This window comes from Poeciliopsis prolifica, unplaced genomic scaffold (assembly GCF_027474105.1).
Source record: "Poeciliopsis prolifica strain line A6 unplaced genomic scaffold, Auburn_PproV2 SCAFFOLD006, whole genome shotgun sequence".
NCBI classification, from domain to species: domain Eukaryota; kingdom Metazoa; phylum Chordata; class Actinopteri; order Cyprinodontiformes; family Poeciliidae; genus Poeciliopsis; species Poeciliopsis prolifica.
In genome coordinates this window covers 18,952,215-18,962,214 of record NW_026562381.1, presented here as the reverse complement: position 1 = coordinate 18,962,214, position 10,000 = coordinate 18,952,215, and the positions used below count along the sequence as shown (strand labels likewise).

At 48.1% G+C, this 10,000-nt stretch overlaps 1 long non-coding RNA gene across 2 annotated transcripts in view; it reads left to right on the top strand.

The window, feature by feature from the left end:
* Window positions 1-7,054, top strand: part of LOC129360646 (uncharacterized) — a 12,964-nt gene extending 5,910 nt beyond the window's left edge. The window contains exons 1-5 of one of the 2 annotated variants that reach the window (XR_008606079.1): window positions 4,334-4,550; window positions 4,666-4,764; window positions 4,995-5,072; window positions 5,161-5,205; window positions 6,934-7,054. This is a non-coding gene — a long non-coding RNA (uncharacterized LOC129360646). Of the gene's footprint in view, window positions 1-4,333; window positions 4,551-4,665; window positions 4,765-4,994; window positions 5,073-5,160; window positions 5,206-6,933 lie in introns of those variants that run through there. The other variant, XR_008606078.1, reaches the window with a different exon arrangement.
* The last annotated feature ends 2,946 nt before the right edge of the window (window positions 7,055-10,000 follow it).

Here is a 10,000-nt window from a genome sequence, read left to right as displayed (position 1 = left end):
CCAGAACCAGTGGAACCAGTCAGACCAACAGGACAGTCGGTTCCTATCTGCTGCTCACGATCTCATCCCAACCTGGACTCAGCAGAGATATCCCTGATCAATACAGCTGATGACATCATCAGCATGTCAGTGATGGACCCTGAAGGCATCATGGACCAAATATGGAGGAAGGGCATCAGCAGCCATGACCAAGCAGCTCCTGTTATCTAGCGCTGCTAGTGATGCTAGCAATGCTAACGATGCTAACGACCCCAGATACCGATCAGGAACCTGAACCTGCTGCTGCTCAGGTAAACTGATGGAGGTCCTGCCTTCCAGATAACCTTTGACCCCCACACCTCTGTTCATGCTGCACCTGTTAGCCAGTCTTACTGAGTTCTGCATTTCAAACTGGTTCTGGTACCATGGGTTGATGGGTCACAGCGGACCGGTAACGAGATCTGCATAATCAATAAATAAATTAATGATTAATTAAAACCAGATCAATAATTTCTATTTTTTTATTAATCATTTTCTCTTTCTACCAAAGTTAAAAGTTTTCAGTCTCATCCAGCTGATTATTTTTTTAACTTTATCTCCAGAGTTTGTTCATTCATTCATTCATTCATTCATTCATTCATTCATTCATTCAATTATTCAATTCATTCATTCATTCATTTATTTATTCAATCATTTATTCATTCATTCACTCATTCATTTATTCATTCATTCAATCATTCATTCATTTATTCATTCATTCATTTATTTATTCATTCATTTATTCATTCATTTATTCAATCATTTATTCATTCATTTATTCATTCATTCATTCATTCAATCATTTATTCATTCATTTATTTATTCATTCATTCATTCAATCATTTATTCATTCATTTATTTATTCATTCATTCATTCATTCATTCAATCATTTATTCATTCATTTATTTATTCATTCATTCATTCAATCATTTATTCATTCATTTATTTATTCATTCATTCATTCATTCATTCATTCATTTATTCATTCATTTATTCATTCATTCATTCATTCATTCATTCAATCATTTATTCATTCATTTATTTATTCAATCATTTATTCATTCATTCATTTATTCATTCATTCAATCATTCATTCATTTATTCAATCATTTATTCATTCATTTATTTATTCATCATTTATTCATTCATTCATTCAATCATTTATTCAATCATTTATTCATTCATTTATTCAATCATTTATTTATTTATTCATTCATTTATTCATTCATTTATTCAATCATTTATTTATTTATTCATTCATTTATTCATTCATTTATTTATTCATTCATTCATTCAATCATTTATTCAATCATTTATTCATTTATTCCTTCATTTATTCAATCATTTATTCATTCAATTATTCATTCATTTATTCATTCATTTATTCATTCATTCATTCATTCATTCAATCATTTATTCATTCATTTATTCATTCATTCATTCAATCATTTATTCATTCATTTATTTATTCATTCATTCATTCATTCATTTATTCATTCATTTATTCATTCATTTATTCATTCATTCATTTATTCATTCATTTATTCATTCAATCATTTATTCATTCATTCATTCAATCATTTATTCATTCATTCAATCATTTATTCATTCATTTATTCATTCATTCATTTATTCATTCAATCATTTATTCATTCATTCAATCATTTATTCATTCATTTATTCATTCATTCATTTATTCAATCATTTATTCATTCATTCATTTATTCATTCATTCAATCATTTATTCATTCATTCATTTATTCAATCATTTATTCATTCATTTATTCAATCATTTATTCATTCATTCATTTATTCATTCATTCATTCATTTATTCATTTATTCATTCATTTATTCAATCATTTATTCATTCAATCATTCATTCATTCATTCTTTCTTTCTCTTGTTTATTTTGAATATTTAAAATATCTTGAAGTGTTAAATATTCCTTAGAGTCTAAAGTTCATTGATCTTTGAGAACCTGTTTCTTAAAGATCAATAATCTCCTAATAAATAAGATTATCGTTTATTGAGATAACTTCAGGGCCAGTTTATGCCCGGCATCGTTAGGCTGAGAGCTCGGTGACCCTTGAGCAAGGCACTCTGCCAAACCAACAGCCGTTGGTCGGGGAACCGGTACGGCAAGCCCCCGACGGCAATAATGAGCTGCCATAAAATCCATCAGCTGACGATTCTCTGATCTGAGGACTTTGTTGCTTCCATGACCTTCATCCTCCTCCTCCTCCTCCTCACCGAGGTGGTGGGGGTGTTGTCGGGGTCAGAGGTCAACGCTGCCTTTCAACCCCCCGGTCTTACATGCTCATTCTCCTCGTTGCAGCGCCGAGTCGTCCGGAGAGCGAGGGGCTTCTGGCTGCCCCTCCCAACCCGCTGCTGGACGGCTTCAGAGTTCAGGTCAGCCCGCTTGTGTCCCGGGTCGACCTTTGACCTCCGCCGCTCCGAAAAGACGGAACAATTTCCAGAGCGATAAACCATTTCCATGACAACGAGGGCCGCCAGCCACACAATGTGGTCCAAAGCTGCAAAGAACCAGAACCAGAACTTCCCCAACACATTCCTCCAGGTTCTGTTGGGCCGCTCAGAACCAGCAGAACCCAGAGCAGCATGTTGCTGTGGAAACCAAGCCTCGGCGTGGATCCACAGGGAGAAGCAGCTTCTATTCTCCACAGATCTGGAATAAACTTCCAGAAAACTGCAAAGCTGCTGAGATCTTTAAATCCAGACATTCCTGGTTTCCACTGAAACACTCAGGCGAGAGTTTTATTGATTGTTGGAACGCTGCTTCCAAAGGCCGGGTTCCACCAGGCCCGGGTTCTACCAGGCCCGGGTTCCACCAGAAGCCCGGGTTCCATCAGAGGCCGGGTTCCACCAAAGGCCCGGGTTCCACCAGGCCCGGGTTCCACCAGGCCCGGGTTCTACCAGAGGCCCGGGTTCCACCAAAGGCCCGGGTTCCACCAAAGGCCCGGTTCTACCAGAGGCCGGGTTCCACCAGAGGCCCGGGTCCACCAGAGGCCGGGTTCCACCAAAGGCCCGGGTTCCACCAAAGGCCCGGGTTCCACCAAAGGCCCGGGTTCCACCAAAGGCCCGGGTTCCACCAAGGCCCGGGTTCCACCAGAGGCCCGGGTTCCACCAGAGGCCGGGTTCCACCAGGCCCGGGTTCTACCAGAGGCCCGGGTTCCACCAGAAGCCCGGATTCCACCAGAGGCCGGGTTCCACCAGAGGCCCGGGTTCCACCAGAGGCCGGGTTCCACCAGGCCCGGGTTCCACCAGAGGCCCGGGTTCCACCAGAGGCCCGGGTTCCACCAGAGGCCGGGTTCCACCAAAGGCCCGGGTTCCACCAGAGGCCGGGTTCCACCAGAGGCCCGGGTTCCACCAGAGGCCGGGTTCCACCAGGCCCGGGTTCCACCAGAGGCCCGGGTTCTACCAGAGGCCCGGGTTCCACCAAAGGCCCGGGTTCCACCAAAGGCCCGGGTTCTACCAGAGGCCCGGGTTCCACCAGAGGCCCGGGTTCCACCAGAGGCCGGGTTCTACCAGAGGACCGGGTTCCACCAGAGGCCCGGGTTCCACCAGAGGCCGGGTTCCACCAAAGGCCCGGGTTCTACCAGAGGCCCGGGTTCCACCAAAGGCCCGGGTTCCACCAGAGGCCCGGGTTCCACCAGAGGCCCGGGTTCCACCAGGCCCGGGTTCCACCAGGCCCGGTTCTACCAGAGGCCCGGGTTCCACCAAAGGCCCGGGTTCCACCAGGCCCGGGTTCTACCAGAGGCCGGGTTCCACCAGGCCCGGGTTCTACCAGAGGCCCGGGTTCCACCAGAAGCCCGGATTCCACCAGAGGCCGGGTTCCACCAGAGGCCGGGTTCCACCAAAGGCCCGGGTTCCACCAAAGGCCCGGGTTCCACCAAAGGCCCGGGTTCCACCAGGCCCGGGTTCCATCAGAGGCCGGGTTCCACCAAAGGCCCGGGTTCCACCAAAGGCCCGGGTTCCACCAAAGGCCCGGGTTCCACCAAAGGCCCGGGTTCCACCAAAGGCCCGGGTTCCACCAAAGGCCGGGTTCTACCAGCTGCTCCGCCTCATGGAGGTTTCATGCAAGATTCACTGAAACACTGCTGATCCAGACCCAGAGTCTGCAACACATCCGTCATCTGATCAGCCTTCTCCCTAACGGGGTCGGGAGGAGCTGCTGCCTCTCCAGCTGCGTTCCGGACGGGTCGTTCTAGGGAGAATGTGGAAAGACCAATCAACCCAACTGTCATGTTTGTGGACTGTTGGAGGAAGCCGGAGAACCCGGAGAGAACCCAGCATTCCCCGGGCCGGGAATCGAACCCAGGACCTTCTTGCTGCAAGGCAACAGCGCTACCCACTGCGCCACTGTGCCGCCCGAGTTGCTTAACTCGAGTTTAAATTGAAAAACAAAAAATAAAGGGAACACTCAAACAACACAATATAACTCCAAGTAAATCAAACTGTCCACTGATTGAATCCAACGTGAACCAAAATGTCTGTGCTTTGTGTGAAATGGTGAAAAAAGTACTATTTTACAGAGTTATATTACTGATTGTATTTTTATTACATCTGATGTTATGAACTCAGATGTAATAATACTATAAATACTCGCATCTTTTTGCTTTTTCAGGTGTGAAAATGAACGGCCTCGCCCGCGCTGCGCTCTTCTGGAAGTGAAATTCAGAGAGTTATGATTTCTTCACATGTAGTGCTGAACACTCAGATATGTGTAAGTAAAACTGATCGTGTGTCTCTTGTTATAATGCAGTCCAGCAAGTTTGGTAAGCAGAAGACAAGATGGCGGACAGGATCTTCAATGTGAGAACGGAGGGATGCATCATGTTCATCCACTGCTCTGATCCTCATTGATCAATGGCTGCTTGTCTTATGCACTCAGTGAAAGAGAATAACTTGAATTTGTTTATTTGTGTATATTTATCATTTTACGTGTATTTCCAGACACGTCCCAGTTCAGGGTCACATGGATGTTGATCAAAACTCTTCTGATGTCCATGATGAGGACAGAGATGCAACTGTGTGAGTGTCTAATATTTTAGAATCTGTGTGATGCTTAATGCCTCAATATTTTTATGTACATCATGTGATTTTGCTATTTATTCTGCAGAAAAATGTTTTCAGTTGATCCAGGTGTTGGTCAAGGAAGATGCAGGTAAGATTTATTCCTAATCTATTGACGTCACAATTCCCTGAATGATTCAAGTACTAAGATTTTATTGAGGCAAATTATCTGCCTCAAAGCTTCACTGAATCATGTTTTACTATTTATTGCACTATGTTTCAGCTGGGTGATTATTTATTTTGCATGATGTTCTCAGGTCCATCAATGAGTTGATGCTAAGATTAGCAGCGTAATGTCCAGTTCAAGTTCGGTCCTTGAAGCTTTCATTGGGTTTCTGGTTCTGTCTGGATCAGGTTCTTCCTGTGGCTGGATCTCACAGAATATTCGAGCCTCCATGTTTTCTGGAGCGCAGCGCGAAGCTCAGCGCCGCTCACAGGTCATGTATTGACGCATTCTGGGGTTTATGTCTGCTTATTAAATCTGCAAGCAACTTTAGAAACAACAAGCCTGAAGGAGCTTCTAAAAATCGCTCTTTGCGACAGAAACTGAAATAGTTCCTGGTTTTCCTCGTCCCTCCGTTGTTCCCGTTGCACAGAAACGGCGCTCGCTAATCGAGACTCAGAGGAAAAATAGTAACACGAAGTGATTTTCATCAGTAACTTTAATCTGGTTACTGGTGACTGAGAAAAGACGCGTTGCTGTGTCGCAGTTAGTTTAGCGTTACTAAGATTTTTGTTTAGTGAATTAGCGGATAATGTTAGCACAGCTAACTTTTTAGCTAGCTGTGCTTCTGCACACATTCTCCATTGCAGCCACTTTGAAAAATAAAAAATGATCAGTAAATATGATTTAAAATTATTTTACACAGAAATTATTAATCTGTGATGAAAATTAGCTTAGTATGAAAACACACTTTCCTAGACAACCATGGCGGCCATCTTTAATTGTTCTCCATTCAATTATCTTCTGCTCTGGACCAGAACCATCCAGAACCAGGAGTCACGGGTCAGAACCGTCCTGGCTCTGCAGTCCCGGCCCGGTTCTGCTGAGTCCAGAGCCGCTCCGGCCGTCATAATGAAGCTTTCACAGAGATTTCTCTTTCAGCTTGTGGAGAAATTCAGCGTGAAGTAAAGTGTAAATCAGGCGGTAGCCGGGCGGCCGGCCACAATGGCGGCGTGGCGAAGCGGCGTGATGTAAAATAGTTAAAAGCTTATTAGAGGCGCTGAAAGGCAGAGTGATTTCCACTTTGTTTCGGAACACCCTGAGCTCATCCTTTCAAGTGATTGTGAAGGGGGCAATTCAAATCTCTTTGGGCGAATGAATGAAGCTCTTAAAGCTCCTTTATGCGGCGGCGGATTCCCCCCAGGCGCCTGGCCTTTAGCTCCATTACTGATTCACCCGCAGCATTCATCCAAAGCCTTCTGCTGCCATTGTTGAGCCGCAGCCACCCCTGCACCTGACAGCAGCGGCCCTCTGGCCCCGCGGCCCCCGCTGCTGCAGAAACATGTGAAAATGGAAAATGTGCTGCTGGTTTGTGCTGGGGGAGCGGGGGGGCCAACACCCCCATCCAGAAAAGATGGAGGCCTGATCCTCTCGCTCTTTTCTTACTGCCTTTCTTTATCTGCCTCCCGCCCAGATAAAGGGAGAGAAAACCTCCAAGTGGGCCCTTTGGGGCCGTACTTAGATTAATTAGGCCCTCCTTTAGAGCCCATTGAGCCGCGCTCCGCAGCGGGGGGCCGGCCGGGCCGCACACACCCAGAGAAAATATTCCTTTAATGGCTTTTCACTGCGGGAACGATGTTTTCCTTCTCCTTTCAGGACCAAGAGCTCTCGAAGAGGGCTGCTGGAACGCTGCTGGAACGCTGCTGGGAACGCCACTGGGAACGCCACTGGGAACGCCACTGGGAACGCTGCTGGGAACGCTGCTGGGAACAGCGCTGGAACGCTGCTGGAACGCCACTGGGAACGCTGCTGGAACGCCACTGGGAACGCTGCTGGAACGCCACTGGGAACGCTGCTGGAACGCCACTGGGAACGCCACTGGGAACGCTGCTGGGAACGCCACTGGGAACGCTGCTGGGAACGCTGCTGGGAACAGCGCTGGAACGCTGCTGGAACGCCACTGGGAACGCTGCTGGAACGCCACTGGGAACGCTGCTGGAACGCCACTGGGAACGCTGCTGGAACGCCACTGGGAACGCTCTTGGGTATACCACTGGGAACAGAGCAGAGGGTTCAGAGTCATTGCCTGCATCTCACTGCATGCAGGACCAGAACCAGGACCAGAACCAGAACCAGAACCAGAACCTGGACCAGAACCAGAACCAGAACCTGGACCAGAACCAGAACCAGAACCAGAACCTGAACCAGAACCAGAACCTGGATCAGAACCAGAACCAGAACCAGAACCTGAACCAGAACCAGAACCAGAACCAGAACCTGGATCAGAACCAGAACCAGAACCAGAACCAGATCCTGGATCAGAACCAGAACCAGAACCTGGACCAGAACCAGAACCAGAACCAGAACCAGGACCAGAACCAGAACCAGAACCTGGACCAGAACCAGAACCAGAACCAGAACCTGGACCAGAACCAGAACCAGAACCTGGACCTGGACCAGAACCAGAACCAGAACCAACCTGGACCAGAACCAGAACCAGAACCTGGACCAGAACCAGAACCAGAACCAGAACCAGGACCAGAACCAGAACCAGAACCAGAACCAGAACCTGGACCAGAACCAGAACCAGAACCAGGACCAGGACCAGAACCAGAACCAGAACCAGAACCAGAACCTGGACCAGAACCAGAACCAGAACCAGGACCTGGACCAGAACCAGAACCAGAACCAGAACCAGAACCAGAACCAGAACCTGGACCAGAACCAGAACCAGAACCAGGACCAGAACCAGAACCAGAACCAGAACCTGGACCAGAACCAGAACCAGAACCTGGACCAGAACCATAACCAGAACCTGGACCAGAACCAGAACCAGAACCAGAACCTGAACCAGAACCAGAACCTGGACCAGAACCAGAACCAGAACCAGAACCTGGACCAGAACCAGAACCAGAACCTGGACCTGGACCAGAACCAGAACCAGAACCAGAACCAGAACCAGAACCTGGACCAGAACCAGAACCAGAACCTGGACCAGAACCATAACCAGAACCTGGACCAGAACCAGAACCAGAACCAGAACCTGAACCAGAACCAGAACCTGGACCAGAACCAGAACCAGAACCAGAACCTGGACCAGAACCAGAACCAGAACCTGGACCTGGACCAGAACCAGAACCAGAACCAGAACCAGAACCTGGACCAGAACCAGAACCAAACCAGGACCAGAACCAGAACCAGAACCAGGACCAGAACCAGAACCAGAACCTGGACCAGAACCAGAACCAGAACCAGAACCTGGACCAGAACCAGAACCAGAACCTGGACCTGGACCAGAACCAGAACCAGAACCAGAACCAGAACCTGGACCAGAACCAGAACCAGAACCTGGACCAGAACCAGAACCAGAACCAGAACCAGGACCAGAACCAGAACCAGAACCAGAACCAGAACCTGAACCAGAACCAGAACCAGAACCAGGACCAGAACCAGAACCAGAACCAGAACCAGAACCAGAACCAGGACCAGAACCAGAACCAGAACCAGGACCAGAACCTGGACCAGAACCAGAACCAGAACCAGGACCTGGACCAGAACCAGAACCAGAACCAGAACCAGAACCAGAACCAGAACCAGAACCAGGACCAGAACCAGAACCAGAACCAGGACCAGAACCAGAACCAGAACCAGAACCAGGACCAGAACCAGAACCAGAACCAGAACCAGAACCAGAACCAGAACCAGGACCAGAACCAGAACCAGAACCAGAACCAGAACCAGAACCAGAACCAGGACCAGAACCAGAACCAGAACCAGGACCAGAACCAGAACCAGAACCAGAACCTGGACCAGAACCAGAACCAGAACCTGGACCAGAACCAGAACCAGAACCAGAACCAGGACCAGAACCAGAACCAGAACCAGAACCAGAACCTGAACCAGAACCAGAACCAGAACCAGGACCTGGACCAGAACCAGAACCAGAACCAGAACCAGAACCTGGACCAGAACCAGAACCAGAACCAGGACCAGAACCAGGACCAGAACCAGAACCAGAACCAGGACCAGGACCAGAACCAGAACCAGAACCAGAACCAGAACCAGAACCAGAACCAGAACCAGGACCAGAACCAGAACCAGAACCAGGACCAGAACCAGAACCAGAACCAGAACCAGGACCAGAACCAGAACCAGAACCTGGACCAGAACCATAACCAGAACCTGGACCAGAACCAGAACCAGAACCAGAACCTGAACCAGAACCAGAACCTGGACCAGAACCAGAACCAGAACCAGAACCTGGACCAGAACCAGAACCAGAACCTGGACCTGGACCAGAACCAGAACCAGAACCAGAACCAGAACCAGAACCTGGACCAGAACCAGAACCAGAACCTGGACCAGAACCATAACCAGAACCTGGACCAGAACCAGAACCAGAACCAGAACCTGAACCAGAACCAGAACCTGGACCAGAACCAGAACCAGAACCAGAACCTGGACCAGAACCAGAACCAGAACCTGGACCTGGACCAGAACCAGAACCAGAACCAGAACCAGAACCTGGACCAGAACCAGAACCAGAACCTGGACCAGAACCAGAACCAGAACCAGAACCAGGACCAGAACCAGAACCAGAACCTGGACCAGAACCAGAACCAGAACCAGAACCTGGACCAGAACCAGAACCAGAACCTGGACCTGGACCAGAACCAGAACCAGAACCAGAACCAGAACCTGGACCAGAACCAGAACCAGAACC